This window comes from Lepisosteus platostomus, chromosome 2 (assembly GCF_059453375.1).
Source record: "Lepisosteus platostomus isolate fLepPlt1 chromosome 2, fLepPlt1.hap1, whole genome shotgun sequence".
NCBI classification, from domain to species: Eukaryota; Metazoa; Chordata; class Actinopteri; order Semionotiformes; family Lepisosteidae; genus Lepisosteus; species Lepisosteus platostomus.
Genome location: NC_142612.1, coordinates 77682557 through 77695805, shown reverse-complemented (window position 1 = coordinate 77695805; position 13249 = coordinate 77682557). Strand labels below are relative to the sequence as shown.

Here is a 13249-nt window from a genome sequence, read left to right as displayed (position 1 = left end):
AAATTTCCAATTGGCCCTTACCAATCATGGCCTCCTAATAATCCCCTTCTATGAATTGGCTACATTACATTACTCTGCTCTCCTCCCCACTGATAGCTGATGTGTGGTGAGCGTTCTGGCGCACTATGGCTGCCGTCGCATCATCCAGGTGGATGCTGCACATTGGTGGTGGTGGAGGGGAGTCCCCATTACCTGTAAAGCGCTTTGAGTGGAGTGTCCAGAAAAGCGCTATATAAGTGTAAGCAATTATTATTATTTTTATAACAGTGTTGGAAAGACTAAAACCTCATTATAACCACTAGAGGGATCCATTGTATTGAAGTTGAGATCTCCAGGGCTGATTTCACAAAGAAGCACAAATAAGTTTTTTTTTAATGTGATGGATATGAAATGATAAATGAAATATTTAAACAATGTATTTAAATGTCTTATGCCTCTGAGTGAGTCTTTTAGTCTCAGCTTAGCGTCAAGTAGTATTATGGTTATTCCTTCATTTCTTTTTTTATTGAAAACTACTAAAACTCCAATTTTGCTCCGTGAAAACTTTTAACAACAGAGCTACAAAAAAACAATTGGGGCATTGGGTAATCAGAAATCCTTATCATCGCTTTCTTTTTTTCAGACCTCAGGAAAAGAAAACATAGAGGTGATTCAAGGTAAACAGCACTGAAGAAAAGACATCAAGACCCATTGACATGAAATATCATTGTTCAGTGCATACGCTGCCTAATGAACATCTTGATCTTGAGCAATAACAGTTCAGTGCTGAGAGGTGGGAGGAATGTCTGGAAGGAAAGGTTAATGTAGGTTGAAACATTGTTTTAATTTGTTGGTCCCGATTCTTTTAAAGTGTGCACACACTTGTGTTTAATGAGCAGACTGGAACTAATTAAGTAGGCAGCACCTGTGCCTCCCAGCAGACTTTTACATACGTCAGCAGTGGCTGAGTGTGACTCATGCAGCAGTGATGAGGGTGCATTAGGAATCCAGAATGCAAGCAGGCTGCCTGGAGCCCAGCGAGAGCCTGCATGTGGCAATCTGAGTGAACCCAACATGAGCGTCTCTGGTTCGGCGAATGAGGGCATGTCTGGTACTCATAATGCATTCCTGTTTTTTACTGCTCTTTTAGAAAACAATTCCTTCCTTATACTTTTGCTATATTCTTGTATGGATTTACTCATTTCATTTCTATTTTTACTGATTTCTGACTGACTTCCTATTCTTATAGCTTTCCTGATAGGACTTCAAAAGATTATAATCTTCAATATGTTTGTTGTTGTTTAGTCTGTGATACTTTTGCAGCACTACTAAAATATGTTTTGTTGAGCTTAAATAGAAATCCTCTTCTGTTTTATATTACTAAGGTTTTATGATCCCCAGCAAACCAAGTTTAGTGTGTTTACATGTTTAATCAGATCTTAAACTAATGGCATGAAACTTTGCTGAAACTAATGATTCTAGAGGGTCTTAACCTACATCATTAACCTTGGCAGGAATTTGCATCTAACAGCTGTGTCAACTGAGTGTTGCTGAGTGAACAACCTTATCACACAAAACAGACTGAAACAATGGCTAATGTACACTGTACATTGAAGCAAAATGTAAGCAAGTAAAAGCAAGAAAGTCTAGTCTAGTTAAAATTCAGGAACTTTTCAAAGGAAAGGAAATACTGTATGCATTTTGAGTCTGAGATTTTGAAATGATGTTCTCCGGTTTCCTGCCACAGTCCAAAAGCATACTGGTGGGTTACTTGGCTTCTGGGAAATCCTGGCCCTGGTGTGAGTGCGTGTGTGTTTGTGTCTGTGTGTGCTTAGTGATGGACTGGTATCCAGTCCAGGGTGTATCCCGCCTTGCATTGGCTGCTTGCCAGGATAGCCTCCGGCTCCTGCGCGACCCTGAATTCAGTGAAAAGGTTAGAAAACGGAAGAATGGATAGATAGATAGATAAGGAAAATCTTTAGGACAGGAATCACTCATAATCTTCTAAAAGCACTATATTAGTGCCAAGGACCCGTGCAATACATTTATATTTATATCTACATCTATATTTATATTCATATGTGTGATACTGTTTTTCTGCGTACTGTTCTGTTCTAGTTTGTTCTTTGTGTGTCCGGACTGTGAGTAACTCTTTTAGTGCACCCCTCACTGTACTGATTGTATTGTACATATTGTACTATTATTATTATTGTATCATTCGTTACACTGTGGCTGTGTTGTCTGTGTAAAGCTGCTGTTGCACTGCAATTTCCCTCACGGGATCAATAAAGTATCTATCTATCAAATATCTGGTTTGCTTTGTCTTGTACCACACTGTTCCATAAGTTTTATCATTATACACATTTTCCCTGTATATTATTTTCAAAATATCTAGACAGGGGGGCCGATTCCTCCAGAGTGTCATTTAATGCGCTACTCTGCTGTTTTGTTTTGAAATTTCTTTGCTGCAGAAAAAAAAGTGGTCTCATGACATTATTGTATGGTCTTTCCATACAATTCATTATGTTTTAGAAAAGTCCTTTTAGGACAGGACCACCCATCAATACCTGTCACTACGCAGTTCCCCATTTGGAATCACTTCCATCAAACAACGAATTCCTGCCTAATTGTACAGGAACACTTCCTGCTGCTCAGATACAATGCTCATCATTTGGTTTGAGGTTGGCCCAACGTCCTGAATGCCACTTTATGTGCGGGGAGGAAGGAAACTTGTATCTTTTACAGAATCTAATATCTTTTCTGGCAATTGAAAAAAGATCAGTTTCCCAGCACAAACCACTCACCATTCCCTAGTCAATAGTGGGTTTGACTAAATGTTCATTTTGGTGTTTGTACAGTATTTTACCTACAGCCAGTATTTTTTTGCTTATCAGGAATACATTTTTTTTCTTTATTGTTTTACCTTTCTGGTGTCCATGATCCATCTGAATGCCATGTAATTCAATGCTCTAAGAGGCTTAAGGCACCACCAGTAGGGTTGAAAGGAATGACGAATAACGTACTGTACCTAAGAATGCACAATTGCTTAAGAAATTCACTTGTGTTTTTTCAACATGTTTCCGCTAGAGGGCAGCATTTTATATGCTTTGCCGTGCACTTAGCAGACGCTAAAATAAAAACTGAAATTAAAAGAATTACTTATTTTTAAAAAAGTCATTTTGCAAACACGGGAAGGGGATTGCAAAGTACAAACAATATCTCGGTGAGATATATTGGTACACAATGGAAATGACTTGCACAATCACAAGAGAAACAATCTCACCTACTACAGGACAGTAGAAAAAGGCTGTATACCTTTTCTCCTCTAAAGTAGAAAAGGCTGTTGCAGTTGCATGTGCTGTATACCCAAACAGCCTAGTCTCCACATGAATATTTATAGTGTCTAATTTGCGCAAGCAGATCTTGGTACAGTATATGATGAAAAAAGTCAAACTGTACTTCATGTAGATTTTGGTGCTAGGGAACACAAATAAATTTGTAAACTTGTTAAGTCTATATACAGTATACATTAGTACATCAAAATGTAAGTAAGGTTACACATGAAGAGGCAATCAGGCTCATAGTTTAGAGATTCAAGGATCTCATCCAGGATCTTGAGAGAAACCAGGGTATTCATCAAAAACATTGCTCCTGTCTCCCACACCCTATGTCCTCTTGTTCTCTCAATTTGAAAAGCAGTTTCTTGTAGTTTCCACATGTGTACCCTGTTCTGTGTTTTTCTGAAGTCCACTGGGATGGATTTGTCAAAGTTTTTGAAAATTCTGAATGCATCGTACTGGAAACTACATACTGTATATAACATAATGACACTTGAAATGTACAGTATGTGACCAGCAGAGAATCCCAACACAAGTGAAATCTTTGCCAAGTAAAATCTGGAAAAGGCAACTGTATGACATATTGAGTATTCCGATAAGCAAACCTCAGACTTTAAAGAAATTCGGACTAATGGAAGACACAGGAACTTGAGCATCCATTTTAAGCAACACTTTCCTGGATGACCAACATGGGTTCCCTGAGAGTAGCTTTCTAGAAAACAGAGAGAATCTGTTCACTCAAAATCTAATAGTATATAAAATCATCATTCTTACATTACATATCCTCTCCAGAAATGACTAGGTGAGCATATTAACCTATGTTGCTGACTTTAATAATTCAAAAAGGAATCAAAGCGACTGTTTTTTTTAGCACCTGAGACCGTGCTAACTGACATACTGATAATAGGTCATCCTACCTATAAAGAGCAGAAGACACCTGCCATGAAGTGTCTCTGTTTTAAATAGAAAATTGTGCAATGAGAGTTAATGGGTGAATTAGACTGAACTATAGTGTCAATTTGACTCTATATCCTTTTTTCCATCACTTGTAAGATCAGGCTTTCCAGTGTTCATATGTTCTCACCAGACTGAGCCTGACTCCTGACCCCTGACTGCTCTCCCTGCAGGGTATATAGAGTTTCAGGAACCTCAGTCATATCAATTTATTAACCTAATAAATACTTAAGAAATCTCTTTTCTTTCCATATAGTGTCTGTTTTTTCATTTTCTTCACTGTTGCCAATCATTCTCCTGCCTAAATATTTATCTTTCTTCCTAAGTGCATTTTTGGAATGTTTACTTTGCCCTCTTAACTATTTCTGCCTAGCTAATGAAAATAAAAAGTATTACTTAAGATTATTGCTCCCCCCCACATAAATACACTGAAAAATATTTTACAATTTAATAATATCAAGTGCTTTCTTTGCATCTCTAGTTTAAATATTTTTGATCTTATGTCTTTTCTGAGAAAATATGAGGCACTGTAGATCTACAGTATATATGAAACAACGCCAAAGCCCATTTAAGTGTTTTTCTCTGTGTCAAACATTTTTTGTTCAGAAAAAATACTTCGTGCACAACTGGGCAAATGTTAAAATTAAAACAACTCAATTGAGTTTTTTTTGCTGTGTGCAAAACTGAATGTTCCGTTGAAGAGGACGGGAATTTAGTGCTTGACAGATAAACAGCTTGATCTCTCTAATTTGCATAGATTGTGCTTTTCTGAGAGGTGCAGTGGGAAATGGGGCTGTCTGTTACATGCTGTGCACTGACTCTGTGTGTGCAATAGAGTTGGACCACATCTTGTTGGAACAGATAGAATTCCTACATATACTGTACTTAGAGTCAGGATTGTAAGAAAGAATGGCTACAATTACTATTTTCACATATGCTACTTGTTGGAAGGAAACAATTGAACTGCTGTAGCCAGCAGAACGGCGACAGTGTAATATGCAGTGATGCGCGCTGTCCCAGCAGTTTGGTGGCACGACCTCGATTAGCTCCAGAGCTGGATATTCCAGCGTCACTCAGAGCCCTTGATATCCTTCCCCAGCGGCCAGGCGCATATCAGTTACAAGCCGTCAGGAACCTGCCATTTCATCTCGTGCACTCGATCCCGTCCGAGTCGTGTTGTTTAAAACGGGGGTTTCAAGGGCAAAGGCGACGGGCTGTCAGGGGCTGTGAAACGGTTTCGAAGGCTACCAGCAAGAAGCCCTATCCAAGCACTTTGCAACAGGGCGCTTAAACGACACGGCTCTCTAAAAGCTGCATGACTCAGGGGAACATGTACGAGTGGGCTTTAACAATGCACAATATATGGGTGAAGAGCTGCTTTGTTTTCAAATGCCTATACCAAGCATTTTTTTACATAGCAGTGCTTGTTCAGTGAGGTGAGGAACAGGCAACATTTCAGATCTCTGAAAAAGTGATGTTCTACTTCCTTTCATATACATAGAATACTTTCATGTTTCTATATATATATTTAATGTTTCATCTTAACCCAGTACTTAGAATGTGCCAAAAACATGCCATCATTGCTCTGGCAGGCATTCCATATCTGTGGTGAGTGGTTCTAAAATTCAGGTTGCGATAGCTTTCATCCAGCAGGAGGTACTTAACATACCTCGAGCTGATACTTTTGGCAGAAGTACTCCAATGTTAAACTGAGATAAGGCAGCAAAACAATGTTGAACAGCATGGCTTTATAACCAGAGTGTTTCTGAAGGATGGTAGTATTTTCCTTCTCATCTTTCCCAGGTAAGAAAGTCAGACCATATGTTCCTGATTGGTATTAATATCTCAAATGTCTGTTTGGGTATAGTACACAGTAGTTCAGATTAATTAATTCAGGTAGGACAATTAAGTGGTTTTAAAGGTTCCATAATTAGGATAATTATCCTTTTGGATAATTTAAACTGTGAAAGACCCTCAGAGAAAAAGATGAAATTCACAATGGGTGTTGTTAAGACTGTTCTACAGAATTTCTTTTACATTAACAAATACAAATGCCAGTCTAAATATGTATTCTTTTAGGATGTCTAGGAAATATACTACATTACATTATACATTATACATTATACATTATACATTATACATTATAGTCTTTATATTTGGTAGCATTATTTGCAACCATAGTTACATATTATTTAGTAAAGCTCAGCAATATTCAGCCCATTCTTCTTTTTTACTTTCACAGTGGGAAAAGAGTAAGATCAAGTGATAATTTGTGATTATTACAAAACATCTTAATATTCTCTGGTACTTCTCTAGTCTTTACAGCTTCAGTACATTACATATTTCACAATCTAAACAACAGATTTTCTCAGAATTTTGGTCGTACATTTTTGTGATATGAAACTTGATTTCCATACCATGTTAGAGAAAGTATTTTGATATAGCTACACTTCAACATGCAGGACAAGCAACAGAGGCACTAAAATATAATATAATATTTTATATAATAAATAAAAGTATTTAGCTTTACATTTAAAACTCTTGTCCACATTTTCAGTCTTTTTAGATCACTGATCTTTGTGATTGCATAACTTGTTTCAAGACTTTTGAATTGCTGTAAGATATCTTTTTTTACCCGTAGGATTCCGGCTGTTAATACAGATATTTTCTTTAACTGCTTCTGCATTTCTTTTTGTTATAAAGATAAAGTATTACTTTCCAGAGAGGCTTCAAATCTGCTCCATGTACACAATTCCTTTCTGTGCTGCATTCAATTACCTAGAAGCAGTTGGTGGGCAGCAGGAAGAAAACATTCAGTTCTTTCTTTTCATAATAAGCTGTGAAACTTTTCACCTGCACCCACCTAAAAATGCACAGGGGCATTTTTACAGGTTTCTTAGCTGGGATATTCATCTTATTATTTACTTGGTTTTGCTCGGCACAGTGAAGAGGAGAGCTCCAATTAAAGTGAAACAGCAACATCAGATTGTATTGTAATGTCATGTACTCTCACACAGCTTTGTTAAGGGCCTCGGGGCAACCTTGTTTTGAAAGGCGCTAGTATTTATAAAAATTAATCGAATTGAACTGAAATTGAATATGAAAAACAATTCAACGTTGTAATTAATTCAAATAAAATGCACATATTGGAGCTGGGCTGCAATATATGTTTATATGACCTCCCAATACAACACTTACATGTGCTTTAGCTCAACAATTAAAAAAGCTGAAACAAGCACACCCAGCTGAGACCCATTTCTTTACAGGACAGATATGTACAGTAGGTGCAGAAATGAACTTCCAAGACACCGTGCAGTAGACGATTCATCATTAGGCCAATGGCAGCCCAAGAAGCAGAATTCTTCTCATTTTGTTGGATTCGTGTTCCTTTTGGCTTCATAAAGGTATACGCCTGGTAGCCTTTGAAAATCACCCCTCTGGAGGTCACCAGAAATTTAAAATAAACAACTTAATCATCCAATAACCTCAATAATCCTTACCATGTGTAAGATCACACTGCAGAATCGGATTCTGTAGCCAGCTGCCCATGGCAATTCTGGTAACATTTCTCTATGGGAGCAGACAGAGTGTACTTCTAGGCAGAAAAGATACAATACACAGCGATGGGGAGCACAGAACCACAGTGTTTGTAAAAGAAACCGTAGGGACAGTTAAACCCTCTTTCCAACCCCTGTTCAAGCTCTTTCTAAAAACATGGGAGGAAATTGCAAATAAAACCTCAGCCCATGGCGATGGGCAACAAACCAGGAAGCACTGCCAGCAAAGATGGCAAGACCTGAGAAGAACCAAAAAAAACATCAATCACAGCTGAGGCCAGGCGGGATTCCAAAGGCAGACAGGAATTTATTAATTAAAACCTGTTTTTCTTTGTGCTGTTTTTTTTTATTTTAGATTTTCATGATGGAGGTATGAAATGTCTGAGGGTAGAATCCCATGATCTGCTGGAATCCATGTTGCTTAACTTTTAACTTTTTAATTAGATGCCTCTGGCCTATTTAACAGGTGGTTTGGATTTTGGTTGCCTCCTCCAGCCTTCATTCGTTACAGATTTCCCGTTCAACTTACTAACAAAGCTCTGAAACCATGTGATATTGCGCTTTGGACATATCTATTAGGTGCAATAGCAATAGAGAGAATGAAGATGGCTTAAAAATAATTATTCAAATGAATACATCAAAACCTAAAAATGAACCGCGTTCCCAAATGTGAAAATTTACATTCCGGCCAAAAATACTCAGCAATTGTCCACTCTTACAGCTGTCGCTGAAAGGTGCTGTGTCAGCATTATACAGATTTCCTTTTCTGTCTTCTACTGCCTGAAGTGTTCGCTTTTAGGGCAACCTTGGTCAATTTTTATAATTGATGATAATGCCCTGAATTTATAGAGCTCTTTTCATCCCGAAGGAGCCCAACGAGTTTCACACAGAGGAGGGGGCTGGCTTCATTCACACTGGGGCGCAGCCCCACCTGGGTGGCCCACAGCTGCAATTCTGTGCCAGCAGCCCCTCTAGAAAGCAGATCAGGTGGAGACATTGAAAAATCGCTTGACCGATTGAATTAGGAGGAAGTTAAGGTGGAGATAATTATGCATGCCTAGCATGCAATTCAGACTGGACACTGAGGTTAACACCACCACTCTGATGAAAAGCGTCATGGGATATTTATTGATTTTGGTTGACCCTCTTATGAGGGAGGTCACCTCCTACAAGAAGGTGACCCGAGTCACCAAACTGGGGATTAGGTCTGGGAGATCACCACCTGGTTATCCACCAACAATTCTCTCACTACTTTATGTGAACTCTCACCTCAGACCTGCTGTAACAGTGAAAAGACGTGCACTGTAAAAACATATTTTTTCACAATTTTTTGCTAGAAAACTGTCATGTTAAATATAAAGAACCTAAAAGGACTATAAGTGCCACAAATATGACTACAATACAAAAAGTACCATAATAGAGTCTATTGAGATACTCAGTCCTGTTGTACAGACAATATGAGATCATTGTGTTCTTAGTATGTTAAATTCATAAGTTAAATGAAAGATTCAATGTGGTTCATTACATCATCATCGTTTTTCGTTTTTCCTCATCACCAAGGAAACAAGTGGCATTTGTTAAGCTATCAGCAAGAAATGTGCAGTATAAAATTCCAGTTCCAGCTGAATTGATCAAATTGCAGCTGTATTTACAGCATTTTTGCCAATGCAAAGAGTTTCAGAGAAGAGCATGCAAACACTTCAGGGTCTGTCCAGACGTAGCCCCAGAAATAATTCCTGTAAAACAGAAGATAGTTTTAATCCCAATATTCTACAATTATCCATGCAATTGTATCCATAAAAGCTTTGTTCACCTTTTCTTCCAATTTCATGAACTGCTGTGATTGAGAAGTATTTTCTCTCCGTAATGCAAATACACAGTGTAAGCAGTAGATATGATATTATTTTAGCTGCAATACATTAGTTTTAAGTGTAAAATAAATATGATAATTAAATGGTCTGATGGGAAACTAAAATAAATAATGCACATAGGGATATGTTTATACAGTAAGAGAATGAAGTGTGGGAAATTCAACACAGCTCTGAGATTATTATATGTGCATTAAGAAGTAATCAACAACATATTTAAATTTCTAATTTCTTTGCAAAGTGAAGTGCACTGAACAAAATGCCTGCCAGTTGACACAAAGGTGTAAACAGTGTTTTATTCCACACTAAAGAAGACTTAGTTAGAACACTGAAGACTGATCTTTTAATTTGCTTATCACTTCACTTTAGAATGGGATACTAATTCATTTAAGGCACCACATTAAAGACCTATCTTAAGAATTATATTCTAATGTGAGTTAATATATTGTGGAAAATTATGAAGAAATAAGACACAAAAACATTTGTCACTAATGGTAAATGATTAGTGCTGATTTAGCAGTACTGTAAATGGAGAACCAAACTGTGCTCTGTTGCAAAAGAAAGTCAAAGAAAGACACCAACACAATAACATCATTACAGGCAATTTTCTCATTATGAAAACTGGGTAATAAAAAAACGAATCAAGCTTTCCAGGAATCTGGAACATTATAGTGCACTGCCAAGAAAAATAAAGGGAAAAAAAAGATCATAGAATTGAGTCATTAGCAATGTTCACTCAAAGCACAAGCTTAAATCCAACAGCAAACACACTGGCTACAACAAGACTGCTCTTCAGAAAAGCCTAAAAATAAGATAGCTGTGAAAAGGCTGAAGGTGGACTGATACAAATGTTGTGCAAATGTATTTAAGGCAGAATAATAAACTAATACTAATAAGTAAAAACGTTGAACTGTAAGACGATTCATGATTTTTATGTGGTTCTATTATAACTGGGTGCGGGCGCACAGTAAGTAGACATCAGCTGCTCATCTGATCCCCTGTAGAGACCACCAGGTTATACTAAGTTGAAACCCTTTGTTTGGCTATAGGTGATCATCCTGACGGGTTGCATATGGAAGAGTAACTGAGAAACCGTTAGAGCAGAGGTGTAAAGCCCTGACATCCAGACTCTAACTGAATGGAATGAAGGTTCAATGTTTGAAGGTGGTTTGACCTATTTCTGAACTTCCTTCCTTTGAAGGAACAGCACTCACTGCATGCATTTTCACATTCTGCTGTCTACCATATAGGTTGCCTCTACGTACTTTTGATTATTTTCTTCTTCACATTTGATGCTGTGTCTTTATGGTAAGCTATATCAGAACCCTACAGCCAAATCTTGGCACCTTTCTCCTGCCTCAGGAGCTGAAAGGGAAATTTGTAGAGTATTTTCGATCTGAGATGCTTCTGCATTGCCAAAACATACAAGTTAACTCTGTGTGTCTTATCTGTCAATAGAAAAATGTAGAGGAATAATTAAACAACTATTTTTCAATCTCTTTTGCATCTGTAGATTAAGTACATGTATAATCTGTATATTGTATATCTGTATGTTATTTACATACAGTATATAGATTAGGCAAATAATTTCTCCACCAGTCTTAACAATTCATGGACGCCTCTGGACTCCCTATGGTTCTCCAAAATTTCTCCTGCTCTGCGTCTCCTCTGTGGGCATGGTAAAAACCCTTTGGTCCTAACACCCCTGAACCCAGGGACCAGCTCAGGCAGCAGAGTGTTGACTGGGTTGAGTGATCACCGGGGTACCATCACATGTGCAGCGATTTCCTGTGCAATGTATTGGGCTTCAATCCCCTGATGTGCACAGCTCCCGACCCTGTTTCTTTAGCCTGCAATTTGTATCACGTAAGGCCTGAGTACACCCCAGCACCACCTCCACCACTCCAACAGTGCATCACTGTGACTTCTAAACTGGACTTCTAAACACTTCTTAGAACAGTGTTTTTTGAAACTCTAGAATCTTTCTTGTTCCGCTGCAAACAGTGCATGTAAATGCTACACTGGTGGAAACAGTGGGATAGAAAGAATGAGGAGTGTTCTTTATATCATACTGGTACATAAGACGTGCTGGTGCCACGCCTGAAAAAACAGCAAAATCTGTTATTAATGGCTGCATGCGGAAATAGGAAATGATGTCAAAATTTCAGAAGTCGATTAGTAATTCAATAGAAAAATCAAAAGATTCATGTACAGTACAAAGACATCTGATCAGAAGCGAATGGAGCTGCAGAGAAACAGGGCTGGCTGTGCTCAATGTTGCAAGCCCCCCAGAGAGCTAACGGGTCTTTCATGATGTCATTCATAAAATGACAAAGGTTGGCAGGTTGAAGATGGGTATCGAAGTTGATGTCATTGACAAAATGAGAATTTGAGCAGATGCAATATATATATAATATATAACATTACTTTATTTACCCTTTACAATTTCTTGCATTAGGAATTATCTTTTCACATACCCCAGCTTGCTCTCCATGAGACACACAGACAGGGAGAGAGCCTGGGGTCAGAGCACAGGGTCTGCCATTGTCCAGCACCCCTGGAGCAGTTGGGGTTAAGGGTCTTGCTCAGGAGCCCAATGGAGTAGAACTCCTCCACCAGCTGCAGGATTTGAACCGGCAACCTTCAGCTACAGGCACAGATCCTTAGCCACAGAGCCATGATTAAACTTGCAGGGGAGGATTTAGGGTGCAAGAACACCAAAGACTTGTAAGAGGTCTGATCCTTTTGTGATCCTGGTAATGTACATGTTTGTACTGTTGGTAACTATTCTGCAGTTTGTGCAATAAATAATTAGTTGTATTCACATGCTCTGTCCCTAGATTTAGTAGCCATCAGTGTATTGCAATGTGGGTGTGTGCGCATATACACATACTGTAAGTATACTGTATATAGGAGAACAGATTTCCATGGAGCATCAAATCCCATGTCTTAATTAATTACAACATGAATTACCGTTTTCTCTTTTATCAAAGCCAGTAGTGAGAAATTATGCTTCTGGATGCATAACGATTGTTACTTCAAACCTTAATCATTGTGTACCACCCTTGTGAACTGCCAGTTGTGTTTTTCAGGATTTCAGCTATTGACTAGCTTCTAGCCATTGACCTGTTCATCTTATTGCAGCTGGGCTAATTTAAGTTGTTTGTTCACGATTGCTGTGTTTGTCTGAGGTGGGGGTAACCTTGCGTGATTGCTGGAAATCTCCTAGTTTCTATTATTAACAGCAATAACAGAAGTATTGCTTTATGGCTGGACTGTACAATGTTCATAACATTTATCTGTGTCTTAACCTTTTACACCTCTTCCCTGTGCTTAAAAAAGCTGATCTTGAATGAGATTAAAATTCGATTGATTTCCCATCGTGCAAGTGGGCCCTGCTTCAGAAGGCAACACGTGAAAAAGCAACTCACATGTCAGATGAAATCAGATGAAATAATGACTGGAAGAAAACTCTCTCCATGCAAACTTTGAATAGAAGAAGCAATGAACACAGACAGATATGAATATGGTCCTCATCCAATCACAATATTAC

The 13249-nt window shown here is 38.3% G+C and overlaps 1 protein-coding gene across 1 annotated transcript in view; it reads left to right on the top strand.

The window, feature by feature from the left end:
- The first annotated feature begins 5984 nt into the window (after positions 1-5984).
- LOC148677296 (neprilysin-like) overlaps positions 5985-13249 on the top strand; it is a 36851-nt gene continuing 29586 nt past the window's right edge. The window contains exon 1 of the mRNA XM_088619996.1: positions 5985-6074. The gene's annotated coding sequence lies outside the window, so the exon portion shown is untranslated. The remainder of the gene's footprint in view (positions 6075-13249) is intronic.